Raw genomic sequence first — 16,271 nt, forward strand, 5'->3', positions numbered from 1 at the left:
AGGGGGTTCACCCCACAGCATCTAAGCTACAAGCAATCAAAGAGGCTCCCACGCCCAAAAATAAGGTGGAGCTGCAAGCTTTCCTGGGGTTACTTAACTTTTATCACGCTTTTTTACCCCACAAAGCATCTATTGCTGAACCTTTACACAGATTATTGGACAAGCACTCCACGTGGAACTGGACCAAGACACATGACTCCAGCTTCCAGTCCTTAAAAAACCTTTTGGTAAGCAATGCCACAATTACCCATTTTATTGAGAACAAACCAATTTGCTTTGCTTGTGATGCATCCCCTTATGGGGTGGGGGCTGTGTTGAGCCACCTAGAGGATGATGGCAGACAAGTCCCTATTGCATATTACTCCAGGACATTGTCAGCGGCTGAAAGGAACTATGCACAGATAGACAAGGAGGCCCTGGCAATAGTCTCTGGAGTAAAGAAATTCCATGACTATCTATATGGGAGGAATTTCACTATTTTTACAGATCATAAACCTTTATTAGGTCTGTTTACCACAGACAAGCAGACCCCACAGATTATGGCTCCCAGAATGCTCCGGTGGTCCATTTTCCTTTCAGCTTACTCCTGTAAATTAGTGCACAAGCTGGGCAAGGAAATGGGCCATGCTGACGGCCTAAGCAGACTTCCTTTAGACAATGCTGAACCAGATCCAGCACCTGCAGCCCAAATATTGGCCATTCAAGATCTGCTAGAATGTCCTCTCAGTGCCAGGGACATTGCAGCTGAAACACCTATAGACAAGATTTTGAGTAGGGTACAGACGTGGGTGAACATGGGGTGGCAAGACAAATCCTCAGGGCCCGAATTCATGGCATTCTTCACCAGGAGGCATAAGTTGTCCTCACACAAGGACTGCCTATTGTGGGGATGCCGGGTCATCATACCACAAACATTGAGAGACAGGGTCATTCACTCACTACATGAAGGTCACCCAGGGGTGGTACGGATGAAGGCGTTGGCAAGAAGTTATCTGTGGTGGCCGGGCCTTGACAAGGACATTGAGGAACAGGTAGCTGGTTGCTACACCTGCCAAAGATCTTGGCCACCACAGCCGCACACCCCAGTCCACAAGTGGGAAGAAACACACACCCCCTGGTCCAGAATACACATTGACTATGCAGGGCCCTTGCACAACCAATCATTCTTGGTGGTGGACAGCCACTCCAAATGGTTGGAGGTGGTACCTGTGAGTAGCATGACCACAACAGGGACTGTCAAGTGCTCATGGGACTCTTTGCCACTCATGGCCTTCCTGATGTATTGGTCTCTGATAATGGTCCACAATTTACCTCGGAATTCCAGGCATTTCTGAAGACCAATGGGATTAGACACGTCACCTCTGCTCCCTTCCATCCTTTGACTAATGGCTTGGCTGAACGCATGGTGTGCACCACAATGGACGCATTGAAGTGCATCATCCAAGGGGACTGGAAACAACGCTTGGCTAAGTTTTTACTGCACCAACACACCACACCCTGCACCGCTACCAGAAAAAGCCCAGCCGAACTTCATTGGGGAAGGCGTCTCATAACTACTCTTGACAGACTACACCCAGACAGAGTGGCAGCAGACGTGGAACACCCAAAATCCCCCAGGGAATTTTCAAAAGGGGACTCCATTTGGGCAAGGAACTACAGTTCCGTGGAAGCATGGGTGCAGGGGGAAGTGGTTGAGAGAACAGGCCTGTTGTCATACATCGTAAGGGTGGAGGGGGGCCTCCAATGGAGGAGACATGTTGACCAGCTCAGGCGTCGAGCACCTGAAAAAGTGCCACCTGGAAAAGTGCCAGCCAGCAATAATCAGGAGGCCCTACCCAGACCTGAACCTTCTCAGAGGGACCAAAGAGACTTAGTAAACAGAGAAACATTTCCCAATCCTTGGGTTTTGGAACAAGTCAGACCCCACCAACATCCGGACCAGAGTAACGGGGCTACAACATCTTGTACAAGCCCAGGGAGTTCCCCATAACTCCAGGTCCAATGAGGACAGGTACATTCCCTCACCTGAAACATCACCACCTGCACCTGGGGCACACCACAACCCCAGGTCAAACAACTCAAAAGGCAACACCAGGCCTGAAGGGGGGGAACCCCTGAGACGTTCTGGCCGATCCCACAGGCCTCCTGCTTACCTCTCAGAGTATGTACGAACTTGAGGGTGGCAGGGGAAGCCTGTGTGGGAATTAAGTGTATATAGTTATGTTGGGGGGGGGGAATTTGGAAATTTGGAAAGGGTATTGTCCTTGCTTATGGGGGAAGGGGTGTAGTGTATGCTGGCATAGCATACATGTGGGACAGCTGAATAAGGAGGTGCGGAGCTGGACAGCTCCGTGCAGGAACAGCGTTCGGCAGGAAAGGTGGATTTAAAGGGATTGGCTGCCCAGCCGGCGGGAAACCTGAGTTTAAACCTATTGGCAAGGCATTCACCTGGTCAGATATAAAATAAGGTAGGTAACCTTTGTTCCCCAGTTCTGGACCACGCTTTCTCCTAATAAAGTCTTTGCATGCCTGAAGTCTGACTCTCTCTGATTCCCGAACCAACACAACAGAGATCACATGATCCTGTGATGCTGCAACTGCCATAAATACACATACAGGATGCCAAGCATCCAAATTTTCATTATATCACCACGGGGATGCTGTGACAGTTGTGTGAGTATTTTTATTTATTTATTTTTTTATTATTTTAATTCCATTTATATCCCACCCTTCTCCGAAGACTCAGGGCGGCTTACAAGTTTAGCAGTAGCCTTCATTCTATGTATATGCCTGCTTATTAGGGCTTTCACACACACCCCAAGCGGCATTATTACAAAGTCAGCTTAATTGCCCCCAACAATCTGGGTCCTCATTTTACCTACCTCGGAAGGATGGAAGGCTGAGTCAACCTTGAGCCTGGTGGGATACGAACCTGCACTAATTGCAGGCAGCTGGTGTTACTTAAGGAGGCTATATTCTGTTTAAGATTCATGAGTTTCTGGGAAAGTGCAGGTTGGTGCTTTAAACAGCATGCATAGCTATTTAACAAGGAGTCGGAGGTATTTCCCATCTGCAAGCTCTCAGATTATTCTAAACCAGTCTCAACCCAGCTGACAGGCCAAGGTAGGGAGTTAAGCTTGGGAAGAGAATCCAGGCCCTTCTTCAGCTTCATCCTTTGCCCCATTCGCATGCCTGTCTCAGTCAGGTGTGGAAGAAGGTACAAAATCAAGTGAGAAGGAATGATCACTAAAGAAAGAGAGTGCTGGAAGAGAACATGAGCAAATGGTTGCGGCAGGCAGGAAGCAGAAAGGAGCTTGTGCAGTAGGCAAAATGGTGCTTCCTCAAAGTAAAAACAAGTAAAAAAAAGTAGTCACATGAAATCTCTTGTTGGTGGAACTGTTCAAAAACCAATCATGGGATCATTGGGGACAGAACAAGTAGCACATAGCTGACAGAGTTTATCTAAAATATCCATATTTGAATAAATTTTCTCTGCAGCATAGGATTCCTGTTTTTTTTCAGCACAGGTCTAGCCCTCTTTCAGAAGAGCACCAGATTCATGCATATAAGGATCCTGTGTAGGACCTGACAAGGAACTGAGTCAGGCATTATGTGAGTAGATGATTCTGCAGAACCCTAATGACCAGTATATCTCCTGGTATAAAGAGGTGCGAAATTGGTACACAACAGTCTAAGCTGTACTTGTCAAGAGAAAATGTTAGATTCTAGCTAGCATAGCACATTGTGTGACTCTAACCGCTTCCACACCCCAACTTTGCAAAACGTACAGATAAAGGGAAAAAAAGCTGCTGAAAATGTTGCTCAGCATTTTCAGGACAATCATGAAAACTGAAGTGAAGGCTTCCTCATAAAAGCAAATAAAAGGAAGAACATTGTCCGCAGGTTGCAAAACCGAGAAGAATTCTGTGGAATGCTTGCTTGAATGTACAGTATTAGATGACACTGAGCCATTCCCTAGAAGCAGTTCTTGGCACCACTCAATCCTTGCCGTATTAACATTCAGGACATTACTGCTGCCCACCTTTGCAATTTTGAAACGTATCACAACACAGAGCTCCACGAGTGACAGAAGTCAAATGAAGTTTATCAGTTGCTTTTATTGGACAACAAATGCCGCCTTCTTCCAGAATTTCACAAACAGTGGCAGATCATACCACTGTTTCAAATGGGTTTTAAACAAGAAATTTAACTATGAGAGAATTGCAGAGTTGCTCCCATTATTAAAACTCTAGCAGAGTCCAGATAGGGAAGTCCAATGATTTCATACTTTTTTCTCTATTAATGTTGCTATGCAAGATTTCTTCCATCATTCCTCCCTTTCTCTATGCAATTTTAGATTTAAAATAAAGACTGCATGATTGCTCACAGCTGTTCAATTATGTAAACATAAAAAAGTAGTGGTGATGGTGGGGAAAGAAATGGATATCCATCCTGAAAACTCTTTCTGACGTTAAAACAATTTTAAAAGTGTTTTCCCCTCCTCCCCCAAAGAGTAATAATTCATATAGATTATACAACAGGAATTGGATAGTGGCAGAAAATTGCAGTAGTTATTTTAAAAATGCTGGTTAAATGCAGTTTCTCTTGGACAGGGGAAGACATGGGGAGATAAATAACATTGGGAGAAGGAATACATGCACAATATAATATAATGAGAAAATGGCTGGGGCAGAATTGCATACCTTTTATTCATTAGGTCATGTATAAACAGTTAAAATGTCTGTGATAAATATAAATAAAATTAGAAATAATCAGTTACAAATCATACTAGAAAAATAAGTACTAGTCATTTTAATAATTATGATAGGAATGATAAAAAGCAAATAAAAAATACCAAAATCAGATATAAAAATACAATAAAATAATCTTAAATTAATTTAAAGAAAAATGGAGTTGGCGACCACAGCCATCCCCCAAATATTCTTCAGAAAGATTTCATATTAAGTAGCTTTGGGAATGCTAGAAGACAAGCTTTGTTAGAAAACAAGCTTGAATTCTAGGGAGAGGCTACTGCACAAGGCCAGAAGAATGAATGAAAAACAGCATCTTCTTTTCCATTTTCCTACTTTCATCGAAGCATAGACATTAACAAAAGCATCTCCAGCTGGCTTGTTCTGCCCAAACCACTGAAGCAACAGTATCAGTCAGATAATGGGGAACATATAACTACAGAAGGTCCTTGGAATTCCTTCAGTATTGCGTGATCAAGATTTTAGGATTTTCTGAAGGAATCGTTTAGAACTTTTAGGCAGCAGTTTAATGAAACCGAACATCTGGATCAAATGAACTTACTTTACGTTGTAGATGGGAATGGTCAACCTTTCCTTATTGGGGACAACAATTAGATAGAAAAAGAAATTTTAAGAAATACGCATTTGTTGCACCTCAGTGCTACTAGAGGTTGAGGTGGTGCTTCTATATAATAAAATGCTATATGCTTGGAACACCCAGTGTGCTTTTTGAATAGGGTCAAATATGACCATTTATAGTAAGACAATATATTCAAATAGGCCTTTCTCTGTTGGTAAATAAATGTGCAAATGTATGAATAAATACACTTTTATTATATATTACATGCTCAACGTTTTGCTTGTACATGAATGCAGAAAAAAAAAGCCACATTTAGATTCAGAGCAACTGTGAGAAATTTCATCAGGTAAATTTCTTCTTGCTTCTCCCCAGTTGTTAGTCTGAACAGGTGTTTTGGGCAAAAAAAGGAAATTGTAGGAAAAAAGATACCAAAATAAGAAAATGCTATAGTACAGTATCTTCAATTATAGTAACTAGCTACTAATTTGAAGTAAACAATATTGGACTAGGTGTACATTTGATTTAACTTGCTAGAAGGTTGCCTTGTATAAGCTTTGTAAAAACTGAATGTTTTGTTTCTTTAAAAAGATTGCAAAATACAGTATAAATCCTGCAGTTTATATTTGGTGAAAGCTGTTATTAAATTCATGTCTCCATTCCAGTTGTATAGATTGTTATTAGGATTTCAAGATAAGAAATATATATATATTTATTTCTTAATCCATATGAGCTGTTAAAGAATTGAAAGTGTGGAATAGCTGCCTATTAGCATCAGTAAAAAGCTAACAAATTGCGAATGGATCAGTTGTCTTGATAGAGAATAGCAAATTAGAGCCAGCTTTTCTTTCCAAATCTGCATCTGTGATCAAATTTCCTTCAATCCACTGCCCAGTTTTTCCTCTTTTTAATCTTGTTCTGTGTTCCAATGACTTTATTAAACAAGCTTTTGTTTGCATCTGGCTTCATTCAAAATGTTTTTATTTGCTTCCATTTGAATTCAACACTTTAAAAGGGTGATTTAAATTTTTGCAGAAATGGCCAAGCCAATTCCTCTGCCCTGAGAGAATGGGCACCAGAAATGCAAACATTTTAAATTAAATTTATGCTGTTTAATCAAGTTGCAAGGGAGCATGTAGAAGTCCTGCAATTCCAGAAAGCATTTGTATTCTTTTTTTTTATGGTCTAGTTCTGTGATTTTGTTGGTCTAACTACCATGTGGTTAATAGCACAGAAGGGCAGCAAAAAGCTGTTAAGGCTAACATACTTGCCAAAAAATCAAAAGCCAACAAAAATATTGAAGCACAGAAATGAAATTAAATTGGCCTGAAGCTGTTTCAACTGCCAGGTTTTCTTCTAGAAAATCTTAGTAATTACTGAATAGTCATATAAGGTCTTGCATGTATATATGCAAAAGTAGGAGATTATATTATTTTCAAAGAATAAAATGGATTCCAAGTTACAAGTGAATATTTTAACTTTTTTTTCTGTGAAGAATTAGCAGAGGAAATGGACTCCACTAGACAAGAACACATTTGTCATTGTTTAAATGTCTATAGTGTAAAATGATTTCCCATGAGGAAAATATTTAAACATTCCCATGAGGAAAACATTTAAGCACAGTGTGCATATTTGTCAAGAGGTATGGCTTGTTCTGCCAACTCTGAGTTTTATTAGACAAGGTCTGCTAAAACCTGTTGAGAGCTCAGTGCCCAGCAAGGTGCCTTAGGGGTGATGATTCCTTGAACCTCCTGCACTGGGGAGTTCAGAGCTCCTGTTTGTTCATCACGCAATATGTTGGAACAATGCTATATATCATTGACAGCTTTGTTATTGTTTTTTTCTTTTAAGACAAAAGGTATTAATGTATGAGTTGTTTTTATAAACTAAAACCTCATATTCAGATTAAATTGCCGTGTTGGCACTTTGTGATATATAAGTGGGTTTTGGGTTGTAGTTTGGGCACTTGGTCTCTAAAAGGTTTGCCATCACTGCCTTATACCCTTATACATTCTAGATAACTTACCTGGTGTTATCATCTTATAAAATTTTTCTTTTAAATTGTAATTTAATTAAATTTTAAACCTTTCATCCACATATTCAGGCTCAAGGTTGACTCAGCCTTCCATCCTTCCGAGGTAGGTAAAATGAGGACCCAGATTGTTGGGGGCAATTAAGCTGACTTTGTAATAATGCCGCTTGGGTGTGTGTGTGAAAGCCCTAATAAGCAGGCATATACATAGAATGAAGGCTACTGCTAACGCTTGTAAGCCGCCCTGAGTCTTCGGAGAAGGGCGGGATATAAATGTAATAAAAATAAAAAATAAAATAAATAAAATAAAAGGATTGTGGCAAAATTAAATATATCAGTTGCTATTAACATTAAATGGATTGGTAGCACATGTCCACCAGAGGGCGCTTTGATAAAACCTCCTTAAACCTGGACCTTTTTTTTTTATTACTGCCTCTTTCTGTTCCATCTGTAAACCAGACCAAGGGCTATTGAGTAATTTCCCCAGCAAAATAATAAGCAAGATTCTTGCCTTATTGTAACTTGGACTCCAGTTACTCAGCTCTTCTGTCTTCCATCACACCATTAAGTGAGTCCACACTGTTAGTATTTTTAAACCTGTTTTTTAATTCTATAAAATATATGCCATTTTGAAGGAGCTGGCAGATGTTATCTCAGAATCACTGCACCATATCTTTCAAAAATCCTGGAGCACTGGGCAAGTGCCTGAGAATTGGAAAAGAGCTGATGTGGTGGTTCCCATCTTCAAGAAAGGAAAAAACAAAAACAAAACAGACCCAGGAAACTACAGACCAATCAGCCTAACATCAATAACTGGGAAAATCCTGTAAAAGATAATAAAAAAAAACAGATCTGCAAACAAATAGAAGCAAACAAAGTTATAACTGGTAGCCAGCACGGGTTTGTTAAAAACAAATCATGCCAAACCAATCTTATTTCATTCTTTGATAAAGTGACCAAATTAGTAGACCAGTGAAACGCTGTGGACAGTAAGTCATTTGACAAAGTAGACCACAGTCTACTGCTTGGTAAGCTAGAAAAAGATAGAATAGACAAAATTACCTCTAGATGGATTTGTAGCTGGCTAACAAACCGTACTCAACGAGTAGTCCTCACTAGTGCTACATCCATATGGAGAGAAGTAAGCAGTGGGCTACCACGAGGCTCCGTCTTAGGCCCAGTACTCTTCAATATCTTCATCAATGACTTAGATGAGGGAATAGGAGGGAAACTCATCAAATTTGCAGATGACACTAAACTGGCAGGAAAAGCCAACAAGCTCAGGATTCAAAAAGATCTTGACAAACTGGAACAATGGGCCCTAACCAACAAAATGAGTTTTAAAGCAAAGCAAAGTTTTACATTTAGGCAGGAAAAATCAAAGTTATAAGTACAGATTAGGTGAGACCTGGCTCAAAAACAGTAACTGTGAGGGGGACCTTGGAGTCCTAGTGGATGATCACTTGACTATGAGCCAGCAATGTGCAGCTGCAGCCAAAAAAGCTAATACAATCCTGGGTTGCATAAACAGAGGCATAGAATCAAGATCACATGAAGTATTAGTACCGCTTTATAAAGCCACCCGTGGAATACTGCGACCAATTTTGGTCACCATACTACAAAAAAGATGTTGAGACCTTGGAAAAAGTTCAGAGAAGAGCAATTAAAATGATCCAAGGCCTGGAGACTAAAACATATGAAGAACAGTTGCAGGACTTGGGTTTGGCTAGTCTAATGAAAGGAAGAAATAGAGGTGACATGATAGCAGTATTCCAATATTTGAGAGGCTGCCACAAAGAAGAAGGGGTCAAATTATTCTCCAAAGTACTAGAGGGCAGGACAACAAACAATGGTTGGAAACTGATCAAAGAGAGAAGCAACCTGGAATTAAGGAGAAATTTCCCAGTAGTGAGGACAATTAACCAGTGGAACAGCTTGCCTTCAGAAATCGTGGGTGCTCTATCACTGGAGGTTTTTAAGGACAGTCACTTGTATGAGATGGTATAGGCTCTCCTGCTTGAGTGGGGGGCTGGACTAGAAGACCTGCAAGGTCCCTTCCAGCTCTATTCTATTCTGTTCTGTTCTATTTTAGCACTTTCTAGTTATATATTTTTATCTTATTTGTGGCCTCATTTATCTTGTTTAAAAACACAGGAGGCAAATAAAATAAATAAGCAAGACTGTAGCATTCCTCCTCTCCTATTTCCTTCCTGATCTGTTCATCTATCCATCTTTCTCACTTGCTGTGCAACAAATTGCGTATTCTGCTCACAGCACACATTGAGGAGGCGGGTGGGGGTAAAGAACAGGAAGCGACAGTAGCTGTTTAGTGTCCCATATCAACATATGCTTTGAAAGGTTCCTCTACTTTCCAGGAAATGTTAATTCCCTGGATATCTTGACAGAAACTCTGATAGTTAAATTGAAACCGGTTTAAATACTACATTAGATGCATTGATATACATTGTGAAACCTAGTGATCCTCCAGTGTATTTCACTTTCATATTTTATGATTTGTTAAACAAGCCAAACATCACAATGTTGAATAAATGTATAAACTGGCTTCTGGAATAAGCCTCAGATACTCACTTAGTTATCACTCTAAAAATCCACGTTAATTTTTGAGCATGTGGGTCTGTAATAAAGCTGTACATAGAATAAATCAGAATTCCCTGGATTTTATTTATTTTTTTATTTATTTGATTTTTTGTAAAAAGTGCAGTATAGCAAGACCTGGACTATGGTTTCATTTAGTTCCTTCTCCACAGGATCAGAACCTTAGCTTATATGGAATTTTCTGTTATCTGTTTTCAAGAACCCCTGTAGGGAATGTATGAAAGTATGCTAAGCTTAGTACATTCTGGGGTTTAGGAACATCCACAGTGTCATCTCAGTTCTGTGTCCAGGCTTAAAACCTAATTAGAAAGAATGCAGATAATCTGTTTCATCTGGACCCTCTGAAGCTGCTGCCCACCAGAAGGGAAAGTTACAGATGGGCTGGACATAAACTACCTTTACTGGGTCTAATCACGGCTTCTTGAGGAGTATATACATCACCTACTCCTTAAAATCAGGAGGAACCCCCACCATTTTTCAAAGATGAACCTACCACTATTTAGATTCAATCACATATCTCCTCTTGGGAGGTTTTAAGCAACTGGGAGACACATGGATCTAACAAGCAGATGGCTGTGCAACAACCTGAGGGACTTTCCCCACTTTCTTGAGACATACAGGCAAAAACACTTCCCAGATGATCATAGCAGACTATACTTCAATCAGTTTCAACTGCTTCTGCACAGCCCGAGTCCAACACAGAACAAATCTGAATGATTTTATTTAACACAGGCTCCAATAATCCTCACACTGGGTATATGGATATATCAACAACCTGGTTCTTAATACGTTTTTTTCCTGTTTGTTGATCTTCGTATATTTTTGTAACAATTTAAATTGTTTCTTCTTAAGTGGCTTTGGCTCTGGATAATCGAGGCTTGTCAGCTGTGTTTTTGTTCTAAGAGCTCAGAAAATCAATATGTCCCATTGATGGGACTCCCCATCCTCATTTGACTGTTTCTCACAGTGTTTCATGTAGGCTTCTGCAGAGAAGGAGGCTGTTGGCAAGGGGCCTGGCATTCTGGAAGAGACTTTTGTTTCATTTCTGTTCACAAGAGCTGCTCACTGCAAAAGCACCATGGAGCTTTTTTGTTCACAGAGATCGATAATTCAGTACAGACTACAGTGGGTGTGGGAGTATGTGTTTAAAGGCATGACATCGCGACCTTACAGCTGCAGAGAAGTTCAGCAAGAAGAAAGTAGAACACATATGCATACACAATGGGGAAAAATCATGTTGTGCTCTAGCAAAATATTAAGTTTAAAATACTCTGAATTCACAGTATCCTACATTTGCTCTTTCTTCTTCTTTTTTTAAAGTTAAAATAACCAGATGTGCTCTCTTGACTCTTGCCTTCTGGGTTGCCAACATCTGGTAATCCTACCACTGGAATCACATTTAACCCACAAAGTGGTTGCCAAGACTCTCCAAAGTTGTTCCCTTTGATACTCTTTGCCACAAATCCCTCCCCCCAACTTTTTGTGTTGTTTAAGAACAGAATAAGTTCATAAGTGCTACATATTGTACAGCGAGCATCCTTTAATCTGCCCAGTTTATGCAATAGCGCTTCAATTTATATACTCTCCCGTAATGCTTTACAACACTCTCTGGGCAGTTACAGTGTCAGCATACTGCCTCCAACAATGTGGAGCCTTGTTTTACTGACCTTGGAAGGATGAAAGGCTGCGTCTCATCAGGATTGAACTCCAGGATGTGGGTAGCCTACAATACTGCATTCTAACCATTGTGCCACCATGTCTCTGTGTGAGCTGAGGGGCAAAATGCATGGCTAGATCACAGCAAAGACACCATCAAGGTAGCCCATAAGTTCAAAACTCCATCCTGTGTTCATTGTGGTGAGATGGATGGGATGGGATGGATGGGAGACAATAATAATAATAATAATAATAATAATAATAATAATAATAATAATAATAATAATAATAATAATAATAATAATAATAATAATAATAATTTTATTTATATACCGCCCTTCTCCCGAAGGACTCAGGGCGGTGAACAGGGCAAATGTATAAAAATACAAAAATACAAAAGTTAAAAGGAATTAAACATAATTTATTTATTTATTTATTTATTTTAATTCCATTTATATCCCGCCCTTCTCCGAAGACTCAGGGCGGCTTACAAGCTTAGCAGTAATGCCCAAGGTAAAAACAGTAAATACAAATATTAAGAACAATAAAAAACCCAACCCATCCCCCATCAGGCCAAGCCGGCTTGTTCAAATAAATGCGTTTTCAGATCGTGTCGGAAGGAGCGAAGGTCGGGTGCCATCTGGAGCTCGACTGGCAACCGATTCCATAACTCCGGGGCACCCACAGAGAAGGACCTCCCCCTGGGGGCCACCAAACGACATTCTCTGATCGGTGGCACCCTGAGGAGGCCCTCTCTGTGGTAACGCACAGGGCGGAGGGAAGTTGATGCCAGCAGCAGGTGCTCCCTAAGGTACTCCAGACCCATGCCATGTAGGGCCTTGAACACCATTACCAGTACCTTGAATCTCACCCGGAAGACAACTGGGAGCCAATGCAGCTCACGGAGCAGAGGTGTAACATGGGAGTATCGGGAGACTCCCAACATGACTCTCGCGGCTGCATTCTGTACCAGTTGGAGCCTCCGAGTGGTCCTCAAGGGCAGCCCCATGTAGATAGCGTTGCAGTAGTCCAAACGAGAGGTCACGAGTGCATGAGTGACCGTACACAGGGCATCCAAGTCTAGATAGGGCCGCAACTGGCGCACCAGGCAACTGGTGCGCAACTGGCTTTAAAGTCCACTCAGCTGTTTTCCTGGCACTGAGCCTTCTGTTCACACAATGAAAAATTGCCAGAAGCAAATTGGTTAACACCTTTTGTCATGGTTATAAGCTTTTCTAGAGAGCACTAGTGAGGTCTTTAGCTAAAAGGCAGCTTGAAAGAGGCCAGCATAAAATCCACATTATCCAACTTTTCCCCTCGCTGAAAGAAAATAAAGTATACAGCAACATCAATAGAAAATGAACATCCTTGAAGGTCTGATCTTTGAAGCTACATACAGAAACTGAAGAATCTTACATTCACTCCTCTGGATGATTGAACTATAGTGGATGGCTGAAGAACAGTTGAATGGATAACTGAAGGAAGAGCACTGCCTCAGACGAGAGGGACACCAGAACTGAGGAAGGAGGATTGCCCTGGGGCTTTTAGGGCAGGGCAATTCATTCAAGTGTAATGGACATGGGGTGCTTATACAGGAGTCAAACAACAGACTAAAGGAAGGGAGCCCCAATGCTTAAGACTGGTGGATATTCCGGCTCTGCAAGCTCATGCTCAGACCCCTGAACACCAGTCCTTCTAGCTCTGGGTCTTCAGTTGCTGCAGATGAATATCAGGTTGGTTAACAATAAGGTACCATCTTATTAGGGAGGAACAGCCTGACCTGGTGTGCATTACTAAGGCTTGGCTAATCCCAGAGGGCGGTGTTCCCCTCTTGGAGATGTGCCCAGCCGGGTTTAGAGTTTGGAGGGTGAGTTGTTATTTACTAATCTTTTTTGATCTTCAAGGGCCATGCTCCCCATGTTTTAAGATCTGAGACCATGTTCCTGAGACTGGGCTTGCAGGATCAGTTGGGACTGTTGCTGCCATTCCAGCTTCCTTGCTCTGTAGTAACCTCCCTGCCTAAACTGCTGGATGCCATCTGAAGGCTGGCAGTGGAGTTCTCCAGGCTTATAGTCCTAAGGGACTTTGATCTGCCATTCATGGGTTTGGCCTTGGAAATGATGTGGGTGTTCATGGCCACCATGATGGCCATAGATTATCCATGGCCAACGTGAGACAGTGGCCACACTCTAGATATGAACTTCTTGTTGGAGCAGTAGCAATGTGACCTGTTGGGGGATCTGTCAGTGTCTCCTCTGCCAAGGTAAGACCACACCCTGGCTGCCTTGAGATCCCCTTACACTCACCCCCCTCTGCAGGGAGGCTGGACCTATTAGAACGCTCAGAGATTGATTCACTGGGGTTCCAAAGGAAGCTGGGGAGACCCTGGGGATACTGCGGCATGTTCCTGTGGAGGCTCTGGTGGCAACCTGGAATCAGGATTACACCCTGGACAGGATTGCAGCTATTTGTCCTCTCCTGGCCCATTGACCCAATGCTCTCCATAGTTCATGTAGGAGCTGAGGTTGAAAGGGACCAAGAGACATCTAGAGCACTGCTGGAGGAAAACAAAGAACGAATCTGACCAAACACAGATTAGAAATGTGATTAAGGCATACCTTGGCAATAAGAGTGGTGAAACGCCAATATTTCTCTGCACTTATTGCATCCACAGAATGTCACCTGACAGCTTGGTTCAAAGTCACCCTTGGGAAGGAAGGCTCAGGCAATCATCTTCAGGGCTGTCTGGAGGAGTTTATGCAATGCATGATGGATAAAATTGCTCAGATTTGCTCTCAGATTCCAAGTGTGAAGCAAGTCCATTAGAGAAGATTGCGAAATAGACTCACCCTGTTATCAGGGAGCAGCTTGGTCCTAAGGAAGTGGACAGGGTCCTCAGGGTTGTCAGCATAACTACTTGCTTATTAGACCATTGTCCTTCCTGGCTATTGAAAGCTTCAGAATGGTGACTTCTGGGTGGATGCATGCAGTGGTTAACAGATCACTGCAAGAGGAGGTATTCCTGACATGCTTTAAGGAGACCATGATCTGCTCCCTCATGAAATCGTCATTAGACACTAGATAGGGTAGTATATTCATCCTTACTCTCCTTGATCTCCTGGCAGCTTTTGATATAATTGATTATGGTATCCTTTTGGACTAGCTGTGGGATTTGGGATTGGGCAGTGCACTGATGGGCTGGCTCTGTGACCAATTCCAATCGGTATTGATAGGGGTGAGAGGTCCACCCACTGCTGCTCCTTTGTGAGGTGCTACAGCACTGGTATTCTCTCCAATCCTTTTAACATCAAAACTACTGGGTGAGATTATCCAACATCATTAGATCAGATACCATCAATATGATACTTAGATTTGTATCTCCATGCCTGGTGACCCAAATAATGCTCTGGCTGCCCTTTTGCGTCTGATGCCAGCCTTTGCTGGTTGTTTGCAGGGTCCACATATTATATTAAGCCTTACCATATTTAAGAAACTACAAAGACTGGATTCAGACAACAAATTAAGCTTAAACAAACCATCTCCATTATATCTTGGCAGAGAGTATGAATCTGCCCAATTGAATGGCAGTGGCTCTTACAAGCTTCCAGCAGGAACTTTTCTAGCTCTACTAGGAAATGACTGGAATTCCACTAGAAATTCTCCTTTGCAAAGCAACTATTCTGCAAATGAGCCACTTTTTTCTGCTTTAAGCTGATGGATAGGGCCATTGAAAAGGAAGGAGATTGAACTTGGCACCTATCTCCCATAAATGAAAGGTAAGAAATTTGTGTCTTCCAGTGTTGCTGACTACAATTCTAAGTAGCCCCAGTTAGCTTGGTCAAGGATAAGTGAGCATATGTTTCAGCAACATTTGAAATACAAAAAAAAAGTGATCATCCACTTTCAGTAGCCATTTGCCAACATTAATGAAAGGGGATTTAAGAAATGAAGGCTCACAAATCTTAATCTTTAAGCATATTGAGGCTGGCATTTTGCCAGTAGTGCTCATGATTAAAGCAACATGTGTAGATACAATAGTGGTTTATAATCCACAAAGCAGCCTTAAACTTTATCAATCTCTCAGTCAGAATGATAACCTAGGGAAGTTATTATTCCACATTAAAGTTTGTGAAGTCTCAAAGTCTTGTATAATTTAATCCATTAAAAAGACCCCAGACTCCTTATTAAGTGGATAGAAGAAAGCAAAAAAAAAATTTACTCTCCAATTCCTTTGAGAGCAAGTGAGAACAATTGGTTTATTACAAAACTGATGTCCTTAAATATGTATTTAGTCAAGAGGAATGCCTTTTTTATTAATTCCTGAGATCCCAGTGAGCTGGCTTATGAAAAGTTTGTATGTGAGGACAATTTCTTGAAGGATAAACTTTGCCCAATTTTCAATGATCTTTTAATTTTAGTGTTACATATTTTCAGTAAAGAAATTAAATAATTCATCAAAAATAAAATCAAACACAGCCCTTAATATATCATCCGTAGGTAAATACCAGATCATACAGATAAAATCTTACAAGTTCTAAAAGATTTAGTCTGAAAAAAACAAAAATTCATGCAGAAATTATTATAAGCAAAATTGCATGAAAGGACTATGCTAAAAACTTAAATGAAAAGATTATTGTTT

At 41.2% G+C, this 16,271-nt stretch overlaps 1 protein-coding gene across 2 annotated transcripts in view; it reads left to right on the top strand.

Moving 5' to 3' along the window:
• IGFBP4 (insulin like growth factor binding protein 4) overlaps positions 1-16,271 on the top strand; it is a 41,482-nt gene that overhangs the window by 13,610 nt on the left and 11,601 nt on the right. The gene's annotated exons all lie outside the window — the stretch shown is intronic.

This window comes from Vipera berus (assembly GCF_964194415.1).
Source record: "Vipera berus genome assembly, chromosome: Z".
Lineage (NCBI taxonomy): Eukaryota > Metazoa > Chordata > Lepidosauria > Squamata > Viperidae > Vipera > Vipera berus.